Source organism: Procambarus clarkii, chromosome 24, assembly GCF_040958095.1.
Source record: "Procambarus clarkii isolate CNS0578487 chromosome 24, FALCON_Pclarkii_2.0, whole genome shotgun sequence".
NCBI lineage: Eukaryota > Metazoa > Arthropoda > Malacostraca > Decapoda > Cambaridae > Procambarus > Procambarus clarkii.
Genome location: NC_091173.1, coordinates 28,749,846 through 28,775,928, shown reverse-complemented (window position 1 = coordinate 28,775,928; position 26,083 = coordinate 28,749,846).

Here is a 26,083-nt window from a genome sequence, read left to right as displayed (position 1 = left end):
CATGGGTGCACACAGTCAATTGTCTCTTAGCTTTTTTACTGTTCCTTACGTAAATCCTTGGCCCCAATTCACCTAATTGGGCCTTGACACAACCAGGGATAGCAGGGGTGCCATCCCTGCTAGTTAACACGGTAACGTCCGCGATTAACGGGGGTGGAGGGGGAAAACTCCCCCCCTCCACCCAGACACGTCCTAGTCCACCTGCTACCCTGCTCCGACTGATGATTTCCCATGCTAGGGAAACTCAACATGCCCATACCATCCCCTACTTTGTCTAGACCAATCAGCTTGGAGCCGGCACGGCTCCCTCATGCCGCTCCCAATCACAACTCTTCGCGCCAAAACTAGGCTTGGAGCACACATGCCTAAACCAATCACCTCTCTCCGTCACCCTCGGGCGTCCTGTGACGTCACAAGGAAGGTGAGGCCTAAAGAGTGGTGTGATGTCTCCCATGTGGGGGGAAAGGCAACGTTCACTCCACTCCCCCCCCCCCACCTCTAACGGTTTTTAGTCAAGTACCACACCGTCCTATTTCATAGAAACAGGAAAATCTCTGTAATTCTCTCTACAGAGCAATCACAGACTTCTAACTACTCACAAATGATAGTCCGTAATATGAGCTTTCATTCAACACCCAACAAGCATATGTTATTTTGAAAGCTTCAGTTTCTAGAGTGACTAGCCTAATCTAGAAACTAGGAAAACTAGCTGAGGGATCTAGATCCCTCACACAACCTCCCACTAAAGAATATATTTTCCTGCAAGGAAAATACATTCAAAACACCAGCTAGTTTTTCTGCACACACCTGCCCAACAGGTGTACTAGCTAAACAAGTGTGGAGTGTGAAACTCTGTTTCCTATACATCGCTGGCCTGAGGGTCTCTGTGCACTACCACCGGATCACCCTGGTGGCGCTGCCCGACCTTGGAGTGGCAACATGTTCGGCTCCAGCTCTGGTCCTGGCCGGTTCAACACCTCGCAACCATTTCCATCACTGAACCTCCCATTTCCATTCTCGGTCTGTGTCATACTGGACACATGTGCAACACACTGGTGTGGCCTTACCGGTGAAGCACTTCTACACTCCCCTCAGCCTACAAAAGACTTACTGTCAGTCCTCCACCTGACCTAGCAACAAGTTGACAGGATCACTCTCACTGTCCAACTGCCCTACACCAGCCGGTCTTGCTCTACTGACTGAACTATCTGGGAGAAAACCCTCTTCTGCAAGTACCTATGCTCCCCTACTGAGCTTGGGGTCCCTTTCTTGCTTTCCTAGGTCTCGCTACTCTAACAAAGACTCAAGCGAAACTTTTGACATCTGTCAAACTCTCTTGTCTATTTCTCCCTTGATCTAACTTGGAATGTGATCAGCATTCCCTCTGCAGATCTACTATAACCCTTTACCAAGGCAATCCTTAAAGAACAAAATCATTATGCTGCTGGGGATCTGAACCATGGAAAATCACCAGCCCAGAATGACCTTTGCCATCTTGCATTGGCAGCCTTTCTTCAAAAGGCGATCGATGTATGCATCCATCGAATCTTCTTTCTCAGAACTGCCAAGCTAGGCATCTTTACCTTCATACCTTGTCACCGGGTTAAGTGCACTAGGGTGGGTTTGGCTTCCCTTCCCTGTGTGAGATTGCCTCCTTGCAATCTGCACTTGAGCCAGCACTGACTTGCTGCGCTCTAACCTTCAGGCTCGAACTCGGCCTTGCTGTCACCTCTGCAAACGGGAGCCTCTGCTCAACCTCTCTAGTGACTACCCTGAATTCTTCCTGGGGTTGTACAGTCCCCACTCTGGCAAGAAATTCCATCACCTGTCTAACTACAGATGAATCACTCCCTTTTCTAAAGAAGTCTACTCGGATCCTACTCTGGTGGCGCGACCTCCCACTAAGATCCATCTGTGTAATCACAACTACACCCCTATGACACCCTTGACAACTACAGTGTCGTCCAATAAGACCTCTCACACTTGAGGTCACTTGTAGAAGCTTCTTCTACCCTCAGGTAGGTGGTGTCTTGCACCTCAGGCAGATCCTGAGTGCACTCTTGCAACCACTGTTGCACGCTGGCTGGGTGTCCACGACACCTGCTGCTGAGCTGACACCCCTCACCAATGAGTGTGTCAATGTCCACAAGCTAGCAGCCACAAAAAGCCAGACAGATTTCCCCATATCTACCATGAAATACCTCTTTCATACTGCGTGTGTGGTGTGTGTGTACCTAAGTGTGACAACCGTGCACAAAACATACCTCCAACAATACTGTTCCACAATATTCTGCAACGATATCTTATGTTACTTTAAAAATCAATAAGACTGCTCTTCATGGGCTCGAACCCAAGTTGCATAGCCCCACGTTGGGCGCCAGCTGTGAGATTTTTCTCTACGCCTACGTCCCTTAGGAGGTGGACTACATGTTTAAAGTCTGCTCACGGCAGTTAAGCATGAGTCCAGTAGAAAAAGGAAAAGCGGGAGCAAACCGCCAGGCCTCCACCACCAAGGGTGAAAACCTGTCCACAATAGGCCGCTGGCTCCTCCTAGTTAAACAGGACGTTAAAACTACTAAAGGGTAACCGACGGGTTCTCACAATCAAATATTTATATTTGATGTGGCGCTATGAATTGGAATTCGAATTCCCAAGAACAGCCGCCTTATCAAGATCACATCTACATTTAATAATAATATGCAGAAATATGGTGGAATAATATGGTTGAAGGGTTGACATCAAAGACCGTTTTCTCTAACATAACAATTTATTAATAACAAGAGACTAACTACTACATTACCGAGTTTACATTACGTTAATGTCAATCCAGTGGCACGATAACAAACAGCTAAATAGCAACCCTTGCTGTGAGGCTGCATACTGAACTAACCTGAACACAGGTGTGCCCACTGATGACGCAATATTGCAAATCAAAGAAAAATATCACAGACTAAGTTGCACCACAGCGAATGGTTACGTTATTGTACATCAAGTGGCATTTGCAACACAGCTATTCAACAGCCCCCTCGAGAAGTGACAGCAGGCTCCATCTCGCTGACACTTCGGGCTGACAACATGAACTAACTGAACAAATGAAGGATATCTACTGAAGACAAAGACACAAGCAGGCAATCAATAGTGTCTCGGTTTCCCTGACAGCTACTATAATCACAAACTTAGGGGTCCTCCCACTCCCCAGGAGAGACCCACGTAACTAGGAGGGTAGTCCAACAGTGACCCCCCCCTATCACAACCCAGTGTGAACACTCTTTGCAACTCCCTACAAGAAGTTGCCCTGTTGTAAACAGTAACAAAGACAGGCAAGGCGGGATTCTGGGACACAGCTCCACAAATCCCTAGATGACTCTACTCTCGTCACCAGACGACAACCAAAAGAAATTGCCTTAAGTGATTAATTACGTTAATTGACTGATCGCAGCAGTCAGCAACAAAGTACTACGGTAATCACAAACAATTGTCTCACACTAGACAACAACATGATGATACTCTACGTTAATCTTTAACACTTGTCTCTCTCTTGTTAACAATAACTCAAACATATATTACATCACACTTGACTCCTTGCAAGTATTCAGTGAGTAATTCTCAATTAAGGTCAAACGGACCACTAATTACATCCCCATTGAGTTACGTTAACTAAGCCTACCCTAACTTGGTAGCTTCTCAACAGTCTGTGTCAAAAAATTACTAGTGAGTGTTAATTACCCTAATTAAGTCCCTAATTACTTCTGAGCAATTAATTAACTGTCACCAGGACCAATAATTAATCATCCATAAATACGTCTCACTCCGCACTGCCTAAGCAGGTCTCATCAAACACTGTGAATTCACGGGAAAGGAGTTAATTACCCTAATTAACAAGATGTGCCAATAATCCACTGTCCTCAGACAGGATATGATTAATACAACGATTTATGCTAGCTCCATGACCTCGCTTTACCGAGTCACCGGAGCTCTCCAATGTTAATTACTCCACTAATTAACCTGAGCCACTAATTGCTATACCCCTGAAAGGTAATTAGTCTCGGGCATATTACGTTAACACAAATACTGACAGACTCTGACAGATCCTCTCCCACTACGTGAATTCATGATGAGAAGGCTAATTACATAATTAGCTAGAGTGGTGAATTAGTTGTCACACGGACAATTAATTGCTCCCGAGACGTATCTCATTCAAGCTCAACACTGTTCTCTCTTATAACAGCATTCACTCACTCCACAATACTAAGTGTGCACCCCTTATCCAGTTAATTACCCCTTACTTAATTAACTCACTGAATCCTTAAGTCCTCAACACAACTTAAAGAAACAAAGTAACCCTAGCGTTACATAGGTCACACTACAATGGCATGCAACATCATAAAAGCACTGCCCACATATTGTTGCGGCTACTGCAACTCGCTAATTACTGTGCCAACACAATAATGACACACGGTTGTGCAACACACAAAAGTATACTAATATTACTGCCCCCCTCTTATCTTCTTGCACACGATTGCAAAGGACTACTGTGAACACACATACCTCAGCAAGGCAATTAACCCATCAATTGCCTGCTCTCATTAAGTACTGTGAATTCCCCTGAGTAATCCTAGAGGTCCCTAAACCCTCAACACAGTTCCTGGGGCAATAATATCGTATAAACTGATAACAACACTGCACAAACCTGCAAAATAATGATGCTGTCAGCATACTCCACATGCTAATGACATCATTAGGCAATCAGTCAGCAATCACATCTACTGACTCACCACACAACACAGTACATAAACATGCAAATGAACACATAGAAATGGCATTCACATAATCAATGAAAATTATATCACCAAATAATCGTAACTAACTACCTCTAATTATTATAATTTTATGGTACTCTATGGCATTAATCCAGTCTGAACGATTATAAAGAATCGACAGGCTGGATCACTTATATGGTAAACCTCTACACTGACCGGTTACGTACTCTAGTCAGTCTACTATACATACAGTGTGGTCCCGTGTATAATATCTATCTCCAGGTACCGCCCTATCAAACACCTGGATCCTACTGACAGCTGTCACTCAGTTGCTTCTCTAGCCTGGCGAGGCTCTGAGACAACTCTTTCCGTGAATTTCCACCGGTACTCATCACACTGTAATAGTACTCATTTCTACTGCCCTCTTTCCCTTATTTTTTCCTCATTTCCCAAGTCACTACCACACTAGCTGACAACACTTAGCTTGCTTGCTCCTCATGCGTCGACAAGATGTGGCCCTAGGCTGTCCCGGGAAAGTGGCCAAGGCATGTGGCCACAGCGCCCCTCCTGAGCTGAGAGGGGGGGGGAATGGGGTGGTGGTAGCCGGCGGGCGGGCAGGCGGCTGGGTGGCCTGGGGTGGCCACGGGTAGCGCATGCCATCATAGCACCTCACCGGCTGAGCTGGCGGGCGGGGTGGGGTTTGGCCGCGCGGGTGGCCTGGATGGGTGGCCACGGGTGGCCTTCGGGCGGGCGCGCACAGGGGTGCCCACGCGGCTGGGGAATCACAACCCCATCAAGCTAGAACCTGCCTTGTTCTACACTGGGGTGACAATGGCCGGCGGCATCCCCACACTGATGCAGCCTGGCGGAATGCAAAGTCCAACATGGGCCTGTAATATCACACTCACTTACACTGCCCAACACCAATTGTCCATTGCCACTAGACAGGATACTCGACCCACCTGTTACACCATGAGGCTCTGCCAGCCTGCCTCATGGGTGCACACAGTCAACTGTCTCTTAGCTTTTTTTACTGTTCCTTACCTAAATCCTTGGCCCCAATTCACCTAATTGGGCCTTGACACAACCAGGGATAGCAGGGGTGCCATCCCTGCTAGTTAACACGGTAACGTCCGCGATTAACGGGGGTGGAGGGGGAAAACTCCCCCCTCCACCCAGACACGTCCTAGTCCACCTGCTACCCTGCTCCGACTGATGATTTCCCGCGCTAGGGAAACTCAAAATGCCCATACCTTCCCCTACTTTGTCTAGACCAATCAGCTTGGAGCCGGCACGGCTCCCTCATGCCGCTCCCAATCACAACTCTTCGCGCCAAAACTAGGCTTGGAGCACACATGCCTAAACCAATCACCTCTCTCCGTCACCCTCGGGCGTCCTGTGACGTCACAAGGAGGGTGAGGCCTAAAGAGTGGCGTGATGTCTCCCATGTGGGGGAAAAGGCAACGTTCACTCCACTCCCCCCCACCTCTAACGGTTTTTAGTCAAGTACCACACCGTCCTATTTCACAGAAACAGGAAAATCTCTGTAATTCTCTCTACATAGCATTCACAGACTTCTAACTACTCACAAATGATAGTCTGTAACATGAGCTTTCATTCAACACCCAACAAGCATATGTTATTTTGAAAGCTTCAGTTTCTAGAGTGACTAGCCTAATCTAGAAACTAGGAAAACTAGCTGAGGGATCTAGATCCCTCACAACCAGACATCTGTTACTGATCCATGAACAGATCCACAGACGCCGTGATGAAGGTTCAAACCCATGGGCTGGGTGTTCCCGGCACGCTCTAGTCGACTGTGTCACAACATGGTCAAAAGAATTGCAATCTGGGGTACAACTACACCCACTTGGATTTCCGAGGTTTCCACTAAAGCCAAACTAGGGTTTCACATATTTCGCCCCCATGCACTCTGGTTATGTCGTCCAGTAGTTCTACCACTGACGCCCCTCGTTCAACGTAGAGAGAAATCACAGTATCGTGATATATCGAGTAACAAATCCACTCGTGTGGATGTGTTCATTGACTTATCACGGTAATGTGATTACTGTGAACTGATTACATGTTTCCAGTTTAGTTATAGCATTAATTGGATCGTTGTTTCTCTATCTATTCCCCTCCCTGTCCAGCTCGTTGTTGCCGTGGAGGGGCTTGGTGGACGGCTGCCGGAGTGTGATGCTCCTTAGGGTTCCTCTTGTACCTTCTCAGGCTCGTGGGGTGGGCGACCAAGCCCCCGGTCTCTCGTTGTGACTACTGCGCCTTTTAACCCCTCTCTGGGGGTTCTCAACGCCGTCTGCGCCACTGCCGCACTCGCTCGATTCTTTCCTGTACTGATGCGTATCAGGCCTTGTTTGGTCCTGCTTCGTGGGCCAAATACTTTGATCTCCTCCCTCTTGATTCTACGCCTCCTGACGATTTCCCCCTCTATAGGCATCTTGTTGATTCCGTAGATGCCTCTGTTACCTTCAACCCCACTCATCTTGGTACACGTGTCGTTGCTGCGCCTTCTTAGGATGCAGCTTCCCGCTTGGCTGCCTTATCCTGCCTTGGCGAGACCACTGTTCGGGTCTCTAAGAACGCTCGGTTGAATGCCAGTGTTTGCACTATTGTCCTCCAGGTAGACAAGTTTACTCGTCCCCCCACGAGGTCGTCGCCGTCAGCCCCTTCAGGTTGTGAAGATTACCTTTGATGCTAAAACCCTTCCGCCGTCTGTCATTCTTGCTGGTGCCAAGTGCTCTGTCCAGTAGTACATTCCCTCTCCTCGGCTCTGTAATAAGTGCTGGAGATTTGGGCATGGTGCCCTCCGCTTTCTCTCTATATATATCTATCTCTCTCTCTATCTCTCTCTCTTTCTTTTCTCCTCCCCCCCCCTTTGTGTGGGGGCGAAGGTCACTCTAAGTCGGAGTGCACTTCTCCCCAGGCTCACTGCCTCAACTGCGGTGAGGCCCATCCTACCTTCTCCCGTGCCTGTCTCCATTACAAGCTTGAGGCAGCCGTCCTCAACTTGCAGCACCGGGAGCGTTTATCTTTAATTTAGGCGAGGCGCCAGGTTCACCGGCTCCCGCCTTATGCTAACATCTCTTATGCTCGCGTGTTGCGCTCTTCCTCTCCTTGTCCTTCCCTCCTTCCACAGACTCACAACCACTTCCGGGCCTTGGACCCTGATATGCCCACTGCCCCCTCCTCTGTTCCTTTGTGTTCTGTCCCGAAGGGTCCCCCTCCTGGTCCTCTGTCTGGGGTTCCCCTTCTTTCTATCCGGTCTGTCATGTCTCCTGTGTCTTCTTCCTCGTCTCCCTCCGATCCTACTTCCCATCCTTCTCCTCCATCTATTTGCTCTCCCCGCCGCCTGTCGGTGCAGGCGGATGTCCATCGCTCTCCCAATGGCCGTCGTGTATGCTCTCGTTCAGCTTCTGTTGAGATGCAGGAATCCGTTACCCAGTACGAAGTTGCTGGGACACCTGTCTCTTTGCGTCGTAAGAGTAAGCCTGGCTCGTCTCCTTCCTCCTCCCTGGCGGGTAAAAAGGCTTTGCTTTCTTCCTCGGCCCCTAACTTCTGACTCTCTCGCTCCGTTCCCTCCCATTTCGGTGGTTGTGCTCCCTGTTCCAGCTATGGAGGTTTCTTTAGCCCCCGCTTCCCTCTCAGTTGCTGCCCTTGCTGAGGTACGCTCCCCTCCTCTTCCTGCTGCTGTCCTTGCCTGCTCCTCTCCGTTGTCTCCTCCTTTTCCTCCTCCTCCGGACCCCGCCCGCCCTCCTCTGATCTGTTCTCCCGTTTCCTTCCCTCGTCTTTGCTCAGTTTACCCATGCCCCCTAACCCTGACTTTGCTAACCCTGATCCCGACCCTGATATTCTTTAACGTGCTCTGTTGCTCTTTCGCCTTGGTTTCTTCCTTGTTCTCTGTTTTTGTCCTTTCTCTTCTCGTCGTTGTCCATTCTTCAATGGAACGTTCAAGCTTATTACGCCAATTTCCTCGAACTCCAACTTCCTGATTTCGCGGTTTTCGCCCCTTTGTGTCTGTCTCCAGGAGCCGATGCTTGGTGCTCGTCCTGGTCGTTTTCGTGGCTATTCCTTTCTCTCCCCCCCCCCCCAGCTGTTGCTGGGGCTTCTAATTCTTCTGCTCTTTTTATTCATGCTGATGTTCCCTTTGTTCCTTTACTTTTTCCTTCACCTCTCCATTGTTCTGCTGCTCGTGTCTTTGTTGGGAAATGGTACACTGTTTGTTCCATTTTTCTCCCCCCGAGTGTCCCGCTTTCTCTTCCTGATTTGAAACACCTCCTAGACTCCTTGCCGGAGCCTGTGCTCCTGCTGGGTGACTTCAATTGTCGTCATTCTCTTTGGGGTGACGTTCTGACGAATACCCGGGGTCGCCTTCTTGAGCCGTTTCTCCTCTGCAGGCGATGAGTCACAATAACGTGGCTGAAGTATGTTGACCAGACCACACACTAGAAATTAAAGGGACGACGACGTTTCTCCTCTCTTCTTCCCTGTCTCTTCTGAATTCAGGTGACCCCACTCATTTGGACTCTCGGACTCGCACCCTTTCTTGTCTTGATCTTTCTCTCTGCTCTTCTTCTCTTTACTTAGATTTCACGTGGCAGGTTCTTGATGACCTCCATGGAAGTGATCATTTCCCCATCCTTGTTTCCTTTTTCTCTTTTCGCCCTTCCCTCTCTTTCCCTAGGTGGCAGTTTGCTAAGGCGGACTGGACCCTATTTTCCCTCAGTGCTACTCTCTCTGACCTCTCCCTTCTGCCTCTCTCTCACGCTCTCCTCCTTTTTCATGACACTGTCTTCAACACTGCCCTCTGCTCTATCCCTCGCTCTTCCTCCCGGGGTCCACGGAAGTGCGTTCCCTGGTGGAATGCGGACTGTGCTCGGGCTGTCCGCTGTAAGCGTGCAGCCTGGAAGAGGCACCGCCGTAGGCAGACGACCGATTCTTTTCTTTTCTTTCGGAAAGCGAGTGCGGTGGCCCGTAGGGCCATCCGTACGGCTAAACGTGAATGTTGGGCATCTTATGTCTCAACAATTACGTCCGAAACTCCTCTGGCCCAGATCTGGAAGCTTATCCGCAAGATAGCGGGTAAATTCGTTCCCGATGTTTCACCGGTCCTTCACCTCCATGATACTCTTGTTGCGGACCCGTTGCAGGTCGCTTCCGTACTGGGTTCCCACTTTTCTTCTGTTAGCTCTGGTCTTCATCTTCCCCAATCTTTTCTTCTTCGTAAACCTGTCCTTGAGTCTCGTCCTTTAGATTTCTGCACTCGTCTTCAACTTCCCTATAATGATCCCTTCTCTCTCTCTGAACTTCGTTCTGCCCTGGCCCTCTGCGGTTCTACGGCGGCGGGCTCCGATGGTATTCATTATGAGATGCTTCGCCATCTCCCTCCGTGCACGTCTCAGTATTTACTGAGTCTGTATAATAGGATCTGGGAGTCGTCGTCAGTCCCTGAGGACTGGCTCGAGGCCGTTGTCCTCCCTGTTCGCAAACCGGGGCCTCTGGGTACTTCCCCTAAGGACTTTCGCCCTATTGCTCTCACAAGTTGTGTCTGCAAACTCTTTGAACGTATGGTTAACGTTCGTCTGATGTGGTTCCTGGAACACCATCACCTCCTCTCCCCTTCTCAATTTGGTTTCCGCAAGTGCCGCAGCACGACAGATGTCCTGGTGAACTTGGAGGTCTATATTCGTACTGCTTTTGCTGTGAAGACCTCCGTTGTTGCCGTCCTTCTTGACCTGGAAAAGGCTTACGACACCACTTGGAGATATCATATTCTATCTCAACTTCATTCTTTTGGCCTTCGTGGTCATCTCCCTCTCTTTCTCCGCAGCTTCCTCTCCCGTCGTTCCTTTCAGGTGCGCCTTGGTACCACACTATCTGCCTCTTTTCAGCAATACGAAGGTGTGCCCCAGCACTACTCTTTTTCTGGTTGCCCTCAATGGTCTTCTTTCTTCTCTTCCTTCTGGTGTCTTCTCCGCTGTCTATGTCGATGATCTTACCCTTTGCTGTCAGGGTGATGATTCGCCTCTCCTTCAGCGCCGGCTTCAACTTGCAATTGATGCCGTGTCGTCTTGGGCCACCGATCATGGCTTCAAGTTCTCTATTTTTAAGACTTGTGCCATGACTTTTACGCGGAAACGGGTTGTTCTTCGTCCCTCTTTGTCACTTTATGGTCATCCCCTTGAATACAAAGATTCCGCAAAGCTTTTGGGGTTATTCCTTGACACTCGTTTGTCTTGGTCTCCCCATATCTCTTTCCTCCGTGTTGAGTGCTCTAAGGCCTTTACCCTCCTTCGGGTCTTGTCCCATACTTCTTGGGGAGCAGATAGTCGCACTCTTCTTGCTTTACATTCTTCTCTTGTCCTGTCTAAGCTCGATTATGGTTACCCTGCTTACTCGTCTGCTTCTCCTTCTACTCTTCGCCGTCTTGATGCTTTGCACCATACTGGGTTACGCCTCAGTTCTGGTGCCTTTCGTTCGACTCCCGTCCTTAGCTTGTATGTTGACACTGGCTCCCTGTCTCTCCAGGACCGCCGTAATCGCTACTGTCTTCGCTATCTTGCGCGGTCCTTACAACATCCTTCCTCTCGCCTCTGTCGTGCTTTAACTTTTACCCCTCCTGCGGTTCCTGTTCCTCTTCATCAGCTCCCTCTTTCTGTCCGGTTATCTCGCCTCCAGGATTCTCTTTCCGTTCGTATTTCTAATGTTTCTCCTCGTGTTGTTCCTTCTTTGCCCCCGTGGAGAGTCCCTCTTCCGCGGTTTTGTACTTCCTTGACCCGTATCACTAAAGCTTTTACCCCTCCTACGGTTCTAAAACGCCTTTTCCTTGAGCACTTTTCTTCTCACTCCCGCTCCGTTTCTGTCTTCACCTATGGGTCTAAGTCGGCGGACAGTGTTGGCCACTCTGTTGTTTTTCCTGATCGCACTTATATGTGTCGCTTACCTCCAGAGTCTAGCATCTTTACAGCGGAACTTTATGCGATTCTCTATGCTCTTCGTCTCCTGCTTTCTCGTTGTCAGTCCTCCTTTGTAGTTGTTGTTGACTCTCGTAGTGCCCTCATGGCTCTCGGGTCCTTTAATCCGGTTCATCCAGTAGTTGTCGAGATCCAGCATTGGCTGTTTCTTGTTCACAGTAAATTTAAGTCGGTTGAGTTTTGTTGGGTTCCCAGCCATATTGGTGTGTCTTTAAATGAGCGTGCGGATGCTGCCGCCAAGGAAGCTGTCCGCTTTTGTCCCATCTCTCGTAAAGGCGATCCGTATTCCGACTTTTACCCGGTTATCCATTCCTCAGTCCTTACCCGTTGGCAGGCTTCTTGGTTGTCTCTTACTGGTAACAAGCTACGTACTCTTAAATGTTGTGTTTCCTCGTGGCCGTCCTCCTTCCACCGTAACCGGCGGTGGGAAACAGCTCTGGCGAGGTTGCGTATTGGCCATACTCGCTTAACCCATGGTCACTTGATGGAGCGCCGCCCTGCTCCTTATTGTCCTAGTTGCATTGTCCCTCTTACGGTCGTGCATGTCCTTCTTGAATGTCCTGACTTCCAGGACGAGCGTGTGTCTTGCTTTCCGACCGCCCCTCGCGGTCACCTGTCCCTCAATAGAATTCTTGGTGACTCGGATACTATTGATATCGTTCGCCTTATGCGTTTTTGTTCTCGTATTGGCATCCTTGGTGATATTTAGCGCCCTCTGATTATTTTGCGCATTTGATGGTGCTACATAGCCTTCCCGGTTTGGTGCCTTCTTTTGATAATTACTTACTTGGTAGTATGTCTTACATAGGCATTGTTATTCGGTTGAGAGCGCTTTTTTTCTGAAGTGGGAAGTTGCCTTCTCATAATCGTGTATAGTATTCGTGGCTGCCTTGCTTGAATTCCTGTTTTCATAACCATGTTGATGATGATTAATAATAATAATGTTTATTCAGGTAAAAATTCATACATTCAAAATGAGTTACAAACAGAATGTTTTATGTCTTGATAGAGCTAGCATATCCTATGACTAAAGGCACTAATGTACACAGCGTTTCGGGCAAGATGTGGGAAAAATACTTAGACTAAAAATTTAAGCTAGTTGAGATCAAATGCGTAAATTGAATTGAAAAAGGGGAAACAAATAAGTGATAAGAATTACATGATGGATGGAAGAGCATAAATTGAAACAGATCAGCAGAAGTAAATTTACCTAAATAAACAGACGACTACATTTTTCATCATGTTTATACATGGTGGATATCAACAGTTATACAAGTTGGTCAATAATCAATATTGTTTGAAAATAGCAAGACATGGGTTGACATTTAAGGAGTAAGGTAGATTACATTGAGTTTATTAGGTAGTACTTAGTTTTTATCTTAAACTGGTCGAGAGAGGGACAGTCTTTGACGTAATTGGGAAGATCACTCCACATTCTGGGTCCCCTTGATTTGCGGAGCATTTCTAGTTTGGTTAATTTGCACTCTTAAAATATCAAATAGGTAATTGTTTTTAGTGTTGTTAACTTGCCATGATTCCGGAGCTTAGCTTTCACTCGGACCGGTCCTCGACCAAGCCTCCAGGTTGCTGGACTGGTCAACCAGGCTGTTTGACGCGGCTGCTCGCAGCCTGACGTATGAATAACAGCCTAGTTGAACAGATATCCTTTGGAGGGGGCTATCAAGTACTCTCTTGAACACTGCGAGGGATCGGTCATTTATACCCATTGTGTAGTAGAAGCGTTGTTGAACAGTCTCGGGCTTCTGATGTTGATAAGAGTTCTCTCTGAGTACCTATTGCACCTCTGCTTTTCAAGGTGGGTATTCTGCACATTCTGCCATGCCCTCTGGTCTCATATGGTGTTATTTCTGTGTGCCGGATTGGGACCAACCCCTTTAGAATTTTCCAAATGTAGATTATTACGTACCTCTACCTCCAGCGCTCAAGAGAATACAGATTTAGATATTTTAGTAGCTCCAATAGTTTAGATGTTTTACCGAGTGGATTCTCACAGTAAAGGATCTCTTCACGCTCTCCAGGTTAGCAGTTCCGCCAGCTTTGAAAGGGGCTGTCATTGTGCACCAGTATTCCACTCGAGAGCACTAGCGGCTTGAAGAGTATCAACATTGGAATAGCATCTCTAGTTTGAAAAGTTCTTGTTATCCAATCTGTCATTTTTCTTGCAGTTGTGACAGCTACTTTGTGTTCTTTAAAGGTAATGTCTTCCGACATGAGTACATCCAAATCCTTTAACATTACTTTTCTCTTAATGCTATGATTTGACTGTTTTGTTCATGGTATCTGTTTTTTTGTATTTAAATTTGTTCTGTAGTGCATGAGCTGGAACTTCATTAAATACCATATTTTTTTCTGTAGCCTATTGAAAGACCTGATTTACTTCTGATTGGAAATTTGCCATGTCCTCTATGTTGTCTACTCTCATAAAAATCTTAGTGTCATCTACAAAGGATGATACAGTACAATAGATTGTGTCCTTGTTTATGTCCGATTTGAGGATGAGAAAGTACTGGAGCAAGCACAGTACCCTGGGGGACTGAGATCTTCAAGGTTGATGGTCCGGGTTTTATTTTGTTGACTATTACACATTGGGTTCTGTTAGTCAAGAAATTGTAGATTCATTTGCCCTATTCTCCGGTAATTCCTTTCGAACGCATTTTGAGTGTAGTTAATATTAAATTAACAACATTGTCACATTTGTCGACCATGTTGTTACTGAAATCTGTATAAATTACATCAGCATTTTGCTTGTCTTCTATGGCAGCTAAAGCCCATGGGTTCTGTTACAATCTTCTAGGAAACGTTTAAGATGAGGATTGGCATTACATTTCAATTTAAATATATAGAGTACACATGAGAGAATGTGCGGTGACATAATATCTAACATATTCACATTCAAAGATTTAAGTAAAGGGGGGGGGGGGGCGGCGAGTGCCAGAGTTGTTTAATAGCAGATTTGTGTTGAGTAATAGAGGACGTAGATGATGTTGGGGTGTCGGAAAATCTGACACCATTTAATATATCATACAGACAGATAATTGCTGCTGTATTACCAACAAGTTACCCATAGAAAACGTAACTTGTAGTGGAATTACCGTCTAAAGAAAACGGGATATCATCACCACATACCATTATAAATTCACCAGCTATTCTGCTGGGAATTATTCTTAAATACATTAGTCTTTGGACTTTACCATCATAAAAACATCTCATATAAATTAACTTAATTATCAATATTAAAGTAGAGTAAATGTGACCCTTCTATCACTTTCTGTCATGTGGACAATGTAAGCCAGGCGTCAGGGTGAGGAAGGGGCAGCCATTGTTTATACTAGACCAGAGGCACGGGAGCAAATACGGCTGCTGTTAAATTTACTTGGACGTAGTGTTATGGAAACCAAAAGTGTACCATTATCAACACGCTGTCTACAAATCAAGTTAAGTGTTCTTTCCGAAACCCATTATCTATCATTAGTGGCCATTAATGTCATTGGGTAGGGTGATCCGGTTAGATCACGAAATCGCCTCAAACTAAAGGTAATTAAGCCAGGTCTTCATTGTTCCATGTACAGTTTTCTCTGAAATACTTGTCATATATAGGATTCTGGCTTTACAGCTAGCGCCCCTTTGACAGGTCAAGACGAGGAAGCAAGACTTTGTGCACCAGTTACTGGGTGATGGAATCTACCTCAAAGAGGATAATTTGGTGTCTACACCCTAGTTATACCTGGTGGACTAACCTGCTGTACTATAAGATAAGGAACCTTTTCAATGTATGTAGTTAATACTGTAGTTTGATTGGCTGCATATATAAATTAATTTAATATAAACCCCCCTAATGTGTAGAGGATCGATTTGTGAGATTATGAGATTATTGCAGAAATACAGTCCACTTATCATTATACAAATTGCTATCGAAGTATATAAATTAACGTAAATATAAATTCATATAAATTAAATAAATATAAATCTCACAGGCCGGTTCCCACATTATTTGGTCATCTTCGAACAGGATGACGGATTATTTGATCCTTTGAACCCACATTTGGTCATCTTAGTACCGGATGAACCAGTTAACCAGTGGATTCATTAAATATACTAGTGTAGTGTGATTTAAACAAAGCCAGCAGTCAATGACGGCGGCGTTGACTCGTGCGAGTTCACGAGCCCCGCTCAGTTCAGATCAGCCTTAGTCAGCGGTTTCATGTACACCCACAGATTTGGTGGCGTGTTATTCTGTGAAATGACAGCGCTAATATTGAAGCCAGCCAAATTAGTGACTGTGTCGCGAGATTGTTCACGGATTTCGTGGTGTTAAATTTCGCGAGAGATTATCCACGAATTTTGTGGAGTTTATTTCGCGAGGTCACTAATAATATTTAATACTTCTTGATAATATTAGAAGTTTCATAGAGGCTAATTAGAGGCTATTATCAATAATTGTGTATATTATTTCTCCAAAATAGAGAATTATTTAATATATTGCACTAGTGATCACAGTATAATATTTACTAATTGCCAACCTACAACAGGGTAGGATATTAACCATTGACTAGTTGAACTATTATTGCTCATCCTAGTCCCATTATTACCATAGTCAGTTGTACTATATTGATCAACCTAACACCATTAATGAATGGTCCAGACCCTATTTTGGGTGTAATTTTTATCAACTCGAGTTGAGTTGTATATATAATAATTTACTTATGATCATTACACCTTTGAGTGATTAATTAGTGTCTCTACCATCCTAGGGTGATATAGAAGAGCTAACCTAAAGGTACTTCCAGTGACACTGGTTTATCACTCAAATCATTAGTGTGTATGATTGTATATATATAATGTGTATTAATTTTAAGTGCTAACCTCTAGAAGAAGTAGGATTATTGCCTAGTGAGTGCAGAATTTACCTTAGGCTACCATTAGTGTTTGTTCAGTATTATAAGCAGCCCAAGTACAAGTCCCACAAGGCTTCACCAACTAGCCAGTATGGATAATGCAGGGAGAATGAAAAGAACCCTTGCAGGTCTTAAAGGCCACTTAACAAGACAGATCAAGAAATGTGAAGATTTGTCACAACAATCTCAAGTTGATTATGCTGACCTGGAAAGCTATTATCAAGCAGCTGCAGGTAAATTTGAGCAAATCAAATGCCAAATAGCAACATATGTGGCTGAACTTGCCAACACCAATTTATCAGAAACAGAAATAGACGACATTATGGTTGATCTAGCGAATTATGAAGATCACACTCAGGCCACGTTACAGCCTTATGTCAAATTAATTGCCCAGAACAAGGCAACAGCAACAACAACAACAGTTGCATCTAATACGAGTCAAGCAGAAGCTCGACTCCCTCCAATTAATTTACCCACTTTCTCAGGAAAAGATGAGGAAGATTGGGACGAATTTTGGAACAAATTCGTTGACCTTGTAGACTCAAAACAATCTTTACCAAAGAGTAGTAAATTCTCTTATTTGCAAGGCCAATTATCAGGTGAGGCTAAAACAGTAGTATCCCATCTGAGATTAACTAATGACGGCTATGATCTGGCAGTACAACTCCCCAAGGATAATTATGCTGATCCAGAAGTAAGAACATCACATTTAGTTCATGAGCTGTTGCATTTACCCCCACCGGAGGCTTCAGCTGATTCACTCCAAGTCTTCAAGCTGGAAGTAGAATCATTGATCAATGCCCTCAGCCTGACAGCAGATACAAACGGGGCTGAGTGGGTCTTGAAAATAATTGTCCAGGAGAAAATACCTAGGGACATATTGAGACAAATGAGTGCTCATTACAATAAAAGCATCTTATCTATGAATGAAATATCTGAAGGTTTAAAGTCAGTAGTTCATCAATTACGAATACATGACAAATTAAAACCACCAAGTAAACCCTCAGAAACCAATAATAGTAAACCACAGAGTACCAAAGGTACTCCAAATCAATCTAGACAATATAATTCAACACCAAAGTGGAACAGTGGCAGTGTGGGCGTATATGCAGTGGGACCCTCCAAGCCTATAGTTACTGTGTTATCCAAGAACGTGACACCAAAGGGTACTGGAAGCTATGGAACATGTTTGTTCTGCAATGAGAAACATTCAATGTACCACTGCTCTAATTTTCCTGATAGTGACGCCCGTGTTGAGCGACTCAAAGATTTGCAACATTGCACGAGGTGCCTCAGGAAACATAACATCAAGGATTGTGATACCTAATTACACCCTTGTAATAGGTGTAACAAAGGTCAGCACCATGCAGCATTGTGCAGAGACACCAAAACAACGTCTCCAAACCCCAAGGTGGAAGATAGCATTCCCACCACAGTACAGTACTGCAAGGTGCAACAAACAAAGAGTGTCCAATCAGCAAAGTCTAAAGGTAATACGACTTTGCCTACTGCCCAAATTACCATCCTGAATAAGAGGGCCAAGGTCCATACCCGTGGGTTGTTTGACCAAGGATCCCAGAGAACATATATCACTAAAAAGTTGGCAGATGAACTACAGTTAAGGCCTGTAGCCCAGATGTCATTCAACATCTCAGGGTTTGTAACAGATGCAGGACCTCAAGTCTACCAGGTGGTACAACCATCAGTACGCTTAGGCAGGTACGTCTGTCGAGTACAAGCCATTGTGGTGGACAAAATACCAGTAGACCTACAAGTTCAAGGTCAGAGAGCAACAGCCAAATTCCTGAGAAATAGAGGAATAAAATTGGCAGATAATATTAAGTCTGATCACCTCACCGACTTCGGTCTCCTTGTAGGGACAGACTATTGTCATCGATTCATCGGTAGCCCTACTAAATATCAGGGTATAACCATGTTAAACTCTGCAGGAGGTAAATTACTCTCAGGCCCAGTATCAAGCCTGAGGAGACCTATGCCTGCAGATAAACAATACCAATAGAAATCTAAATTTGTCAGCTGATTATATTTCTCCAGTAGCATTATACTAAGGAGATTACAGCTGACTATAGTAACAGAGGTTGATGTTAGTATCATCATTTAAAGCTGAAGATGAGTTCATGAGGCCTCAGTGGCAAATCAGTGAACAGTAGCCTAAAACAGCTACAAGTCACTACGACCAATGTCACTGAACCCACTGCAGTCTCGGAACCATACTTTACTTTAATGATGAGCTATTCAATCTTCTGAATCAATTAACTAAATTAAACCCCAATAAATCTGATGACTGATTTGATACATTTATTATTTAATCAAGATGTATTCCATGGGCCTCAGTGTTTATATATCAGTGACCAGTTACCTGAACAAACTTCAAGTTATATCTAATGTCACTGATCTTACTGCAGTCCCTGAATCATACTTGACTGTAGTACTTGATCACATTCAGTCTTCTGGGTTAAATAATATGTATTTAGGCTTGAATATTAGCCTTTCAAGAGTTGACAGGGAAATGAAATCGCATTAGACTTCTAACCCCTGCAAATCTAGTACGGGACATCCGTCCTGTACGAACAGACGCACAAATGTGTGATTACTAACTACTAACATCAAATTAATCTAATAATTCGAAGGAGGAGTATCGGTGTTCGTCTGTTCTAAAGAGGACTTCGACCCGTGAGCAGCCCCCTGGGGAATTATGTCGGAAAATCCGACACCATTTAATATATCATACAGACAGATAATTGCTGCTGTATTACCAACAAGTTACCCATAGAAAACGTAACTTGTAGTGGAATTACCGTCTAAAGAAAACGAGATATCATCACCACATACCATTATAAATTCACCAGCTATTCTGCTGGGAATTATTCTTCAATACATTAGTCTTTGGACTTTACCATCATAAAAACATCTCATATAAATTAACTTAATTATCAATATTAAAGTAGAGTAAATGTGACCCTTCTATCACTTTCTGTCATGTGGACAATGTAAGCCAGGCGTCAGGGTGAGGAAGGGGCAGCCATTGTTTATACTAGACCAGAGGCACGGGAGCAAATACGGCTGCTGTTAAATTTACTTGGACGTAGTGTTATGGAAACCAAAAGTGTACCATTATCAACACGCTGTCTACAAATCAAGTTAAGTGTTCTTTCCGAAACCCATTATCTATCATTAGTGGCCATTAATGTCATTGGGTAGGGTGACCCGGTTAGATCACGAAATCGCCTCAAACTAAAGGTAATTAAGCCAGGTCTTCATTGTTCCATGTACAGTTTTCTCTGAAATACTTGTCATATATAGGATTCTGGCTTTACAGCTAGCGCCCCTTTGACAGGTCAAGACGAGGAAGCAAGACTTTGTGCACCAGTTACTGGGTGATGGAATCTACCTCAAAGAGGATAATTTGGTGTCTACACCCTAGTTATACCTGGTGGACTAACCTGCTGTACTATAAGATAAGGAACCTTTTCAATGTATGTAGTTAATACTGTAGTTTGATTGGCTGCATATATAAATTAATTTAATATAAACCCCCCTAATGTGTAGAGGATCGATTTGTGAGATTATGAGATTATTGCAGAAATACAGTCCACTTATCATTATACAAATTGCTATCGAAGTATATAAATTAACGTAAATATAAATTCATATAAATTAAATAAATATAAATCTCACAGGCCGGTTCCCACATTATTTGGTCATCTTCGAACAGGATGACGGATTATTTGATCCTTTGAACCCACATTTGGTCATCTTAGTACCGGATGAACCAGTTAACCAGTGGATTCATTAAATATACTAGTGTAGTGTGATTTAAACAAAGCCAGCAGTCAATGACGGCGGCGTTGACTCGTGCGAGTTCACGAGCCCCGCTCAGTTCAGATCAGCCTTAGTCAGCGGTTTCATGTACACCCACAGATTTGGTGGCGTGTTATTCTGTGAAATGACAGCGCTAATATTGAAGCCAGCCAAATTAGTGACTGTGTCGCGAGATTGTTCACGGATTTCGTGGTGTTAAATTTCGCGAGAGATTATCCACGAATTTTGTGGAGTTTATTTCGCGAGGTCACTAATAATATTTAATACTTCTTGATAATATTAGAAGTTTCATAGAGGCTAATTAGAGGCTATTATCAATAATTGTGTATATTATTTCTCCAAAATAGAGAATTATTTAATATATTGCACTAGTGATCACAGTATAATATTTACTAATTGCCAACCTACAACAGGGTAGGATATTAACCATTGACTAGTTGAACTATTATTGCTCATCCTAGTCCCATTATTACCATAGTCAGTTGTACTATATTGATCAACCTAACACCATTAATGAATGGTCCAGACCCTATTTTGGGTGTAATTTTTATCAACTCGAGTTGAGTTGTATATATAATAATTTACTTATGATCATTACACCTTTGAGTGATTAATTAGTGTCTCTACCATCCTAGGGTGATATAGAAGAGCTAACCTAAAGGTACTTCCAGTGACACTGGTTTATCACTCAAATCATTAGTGTGTATGATTGTATATATATAATGTGTATTAATTTTAAGTGCTAACCTCTAGAAGAAGTAGGATTATTGCCTAGTGAGTGCAGAATTTACCTTAGGCTACCATTAGTGTTTGTTCAGTATTATAAGCAGCCCAAGTACAAGTCCCACAAGGCTTCACCAACTAGCCAGTATGGATAATGCAGGGAGAATGAAAAGAACCCTTGCAGGTCTTAAAGGCCACTTAACAAGACAGATCAAGAAATGTGAAGATTTGTCACAACAATCTCAAGTTGATTATGCTGACCTGGAAAGCTATTATCAAGCAGCTGCAGGTAAATTTGAGCAAATCAAATGCCAAATAGCAACATATGTGGCTGAACTTGCCAACACCAATTTATCAGAAACAGAAATAGACGACATTATGGTTGATCTAGCGAATTATGAAGATCACACTCAGGCCACGTTACAGCCTTATGTCAAATTAATTGCCCAGAACAAGGCAACAGCAACAACAACAACAGTTGCATCTAATACGAGTCAAGCAGAAGCTCGACTCCCTCCAATTAATTTACCCACTTTCTCAGGAAAAGATGAGGAAGATTGGGACGAATTTTGGAACAAATTCGTTGACCTTGTAGACTCAAAACAATCTTTACCAAAGAGTAGTAAATTCTCTTATTTGCAAGGCCAATTATCAGGTGAGGCTAAAACAGTAGTATCCCATCTGAGATTAACTAATGACGGCTATGATCTGGCAGTACAACTCCCCAAGGATAATTATGCTGATCCAGAAGTAAGAACATCACATTTAGTTCATGAGCTGTTGCATTTACCCCCACCGGAGGCTTCAGCTGATTCACTCCAAGTCTTCAAGCTGGAAGTAGAATCATTGATCAATGCCCTCAGCCTGACAGCAGATACAAACGGGGCTGAGTGGGTCTTGAAAATAATTGTCCAGGAGAAAATACCTAGGGACATATTGAGACAAATGAGTGCTCATTACAATAAAAGCATCTTATCTATGAATGAAATATCTGAAGGTTTAAAGTCAGTAGTTCATCAATTACGAATACATGACAAATTAAAACCACCAAGTAAACCCTCAGAAACCAATAATAGTAAACCACAGAGTACCAAAGGTACTCCAAATCAATCTAGACAATATAATTCAACACCAAAGTGGAACAGTGGCAGTGTGGGCGTATATGCAGTGGGACCCTCCAAGCCTATAGTTACTGTGTTATCCAAGAACGTGACACCAAAGGGTACTGGAAGCTATGGAACATGTTTGTTCTGCAATGAGAAACATTCAATGTACCACTGCTCTAATTTTCCTGATAGTGACGCCCGTGTTGAGCGACTCAAAGATTTGCAACATTGCACGAGGTGCCTCAGGAAACATAACATCAAGGATTGTGATACCTAATTACACCCTTGTAATAGGTGTAACAAAGGTCAGCACCATGCAGCATTGTGCAGAGACACCAAAACAACGTCTCCAAACCCCAAGGTGGAAGATAGCATTCCCACCACAGTACAGTACTGCAAGGTGCAACAAACAAAGAGTGTCCAATCAGCAAAGTCTAAAGGTAATACGACTTTGCCTACTGCCCAAATTACCATCCTGAATAAGAGGGCCAAGGTCCATACCCGTGGGTTGTTTGACCAAGGATCCCAGAGAACATATATCACTAAAAAGTTGGCAGATGAACTACAGTTAAGGCCTGTAGCCCAGATGTCATTCAACATCTCAGGGTTTGTAACAGATGCAGGACCTCAAGTCTACCAGGTGGTACAACCATCAGTACGCTTAGGCAGGTACGTCTGTCGAGTACAAGCCATTGTGGTGGACAAAATACCAGTAGACCTACAAGTTCAAGGTCAGAGAGCAACAGCCAAATTCCTGAGAAATAGAGGAATAAAATTGGCAGATAATATTAAGTCTGATCACCTCACCGACTTCGGTCTCCTTGTAGGGACAGACTATTGTCATCGATTCATCGGTAGCCCTACTAAATATCAGGGTATAACCATGTTAAACTCTGCAGGAGGTAAATTACTCTCAGGCCCAGTATCAAGCCTGAGGAGACCTATGCCTGCAGATAAACAATACCAATAGAAATCTAAATTTGTCAGCTGATTATATTTCTCCAGTAGCATTATACTAAGGAGATTACAGCTGACTATAGTAACAGAGGTTGATGTTAGTATCATCATTTAAAGCTGAAGATGAGTTCATGAGGCCTCAGTGGCAAATCAGTGAACAGTAGCCTAAAACAGCTACAAGTCACTACGACCAATGTCACTGAACCCACTGCAGTCTCGGAACCATACTTTACTTTAATGATGAGCTATTCAATCTTCTGAATCAATTAACTAAATTAAACCCCAATAAATCTGATGACTGATTTGATACATTTATTATTTAATCAAGATGTATTCCATGGGCCTCAGTGTTTATATATCAGTGACCAGTTACCTGAACAAACTTCAAGTTATATCTAATGTCACTGATCTTACTGCAGTCCCTGAATCATACTTGACTGTAGTACTTGATCACATTCAGTCTTCTGGGTTAAATAATATGTATTTAGGCTTGAATATTAGCCTTTCAAGAGTTGACAGGGAAATGAAATCGCATTAGACTTCTAACCCCTGCAAATCTAGTACGGGACATCCGTCCTGTACGAACAGACGCACAAATGTGTGATTACTAACTACTAACATCAAATTAATCTAATAATTCGAAGGAGGAGTATCGGTGTTCGTCTGTTCTAAAGAGGACTTCGACCCGTGAGCAGCCCCCTGGGGAATTATGTCGGAAAATCCGACACCATTTAATATATCATACAGACAGATAATTGCTGCTGTATTACCAACAAGTTACCCATAGAAAACGTAACTTGTAGTGGAATTACCGTCTAAAGAAAACGAGATATCATCACCACATACCATTATAAATTCACCAGCTATTCTGCTGGGAATTATTCTTAAATACATTAGTCTTTGGACTTTACCATCATAAAAACATCTCATATAAATTAACTTAATTATCAATATTAAAGTAGAGTAAATGTGACCCTTCTATCACTTTCTGTCATGTGGACAATGTAAGCCAGGCGTCAGGGTGAGGAAGGGGCAGCCATTGTTTATACTAGACCAGAGGCACGGGAGCAAATACGGCTGCTGTTAAATTTACTTGGACGTAGTGTTATGGAAACCAAAAGTGTACCATTATCAACACGCTGTCTACAAATCAAGTTAAGTGTTCTTTCCGAAACCCATTATCTATCATTAGTGGCCATTAATGTCATTGGGTAGGGTGACCCGGTTAGATCACGAAATCGCCTCAAACTAAAGGTAATTAAGCCAGGTCTTCATTGTTCCATGTACAGTTTTCTCTGAAATACTTGTCATATATAGGATTCTGGCTTTACAGCTAGCGCCCCTTTGACAGGTCAAGACGAGGAAGCAAGACTTTGTGCACCAGTTACTGGGTGATGGAATCTACCTCAAAGAGGATAATTTGGTGTCTACACCCTAGTTATACCTGGTGGACTAACCTGCTGTACTATAAGATAAGGAACCTTTTCAATGTATGTAGTTAATACTGTAGTTTGATTGGCTGCATATATAAATTAATTTAATATAAACCCCCCTAATGTGTAGAGGATCGATTTGTGAGATTATGAGATTATTGCAGAAATACAGTCCACTTATCATTATACAAATTGCTATCGAAGTATATAAATTAACGTAAATATAAATTCATATAAATTAAATAAATATAAATCTCACAGGCCGGTTCCCACATTATTTGGTCATCTTCGAACAGGATGACGGATTATTTGATCCTTTGAACCCACATTTGGTCATCTTAGTACCGGATGAACCAGTTAACCAGTGGATTCATTAAATATACTAGTGTAGTGTGATTTAAACAAAGCCAGCAGTCAATGACGGCGGCGTTGACTCGTGCGAGTTCACGAGCCCCGCTCAGTTCAGATCAGCCTTAGTCAGCGGTTTCATGTACACCCACAGATTTGGTGGCGTGTTATTCTGTGAAATGACAGCGCTAATATTGAAGCCAGCCAAATTAGTGACTGTGTCGCGAGATTGTTCACGGATTTCGTGGTGTTAAATTTCGCGAGAGATTATCCACGAATTTTGTGGAGTTTATTTCGCGAGGTCACTAATAATATTTAATACTTCTTGATAATATTAGAAGTTTCATAGAGGCTAATTAGAGGCTATTATCAATAATTGTGTATATTATTTCTCCAAAATAGAGAATTATTTAATATATTGCACTAGTGATCACAGTATAATATTTACTAATTGCCAACCCACAACAGGGTAGGATATTAACCATTGACTAGTTGAACTATTATTGCTCATCCTAGTCCCATTATTACCATAGTCAGTTGTACTATATTGATCAACCTAACACCATTAATGAATGGTCCAGACCCTATTTTGGGTGTAATTTTTATCAACTCGAGTTGAGTTGTATATATAATAATTTACTTATGATCATTACACCTTTGAGTGATTAATTAGTGTCTCTACCATCCTAGGGTGATATAGAAGAGCTAACCTAAAGGTACTTCCAGTGACACTGGTTTATCACTCAAATCATTAGTGTGTATGATTGTACATATATAATGTGTATTAATTTTAAGTGCTAACCTCTAGAAGAAGTAGGATTATTGCCTAGTGAGTGCAGAATTTACCTTAGGCTACCATTAGTGTTTGTTCAGTATTATAAGCAGCCCAAGTACAAGTCCCACAAGGCTTCACCAACTAGCCAGTATGGATAATGCAGGGAGAATGAAAAGAACCCTTGCAGGTCTTAAAGGCCACTTAACAAGACAGATCAAGAAATGTGAAGATTT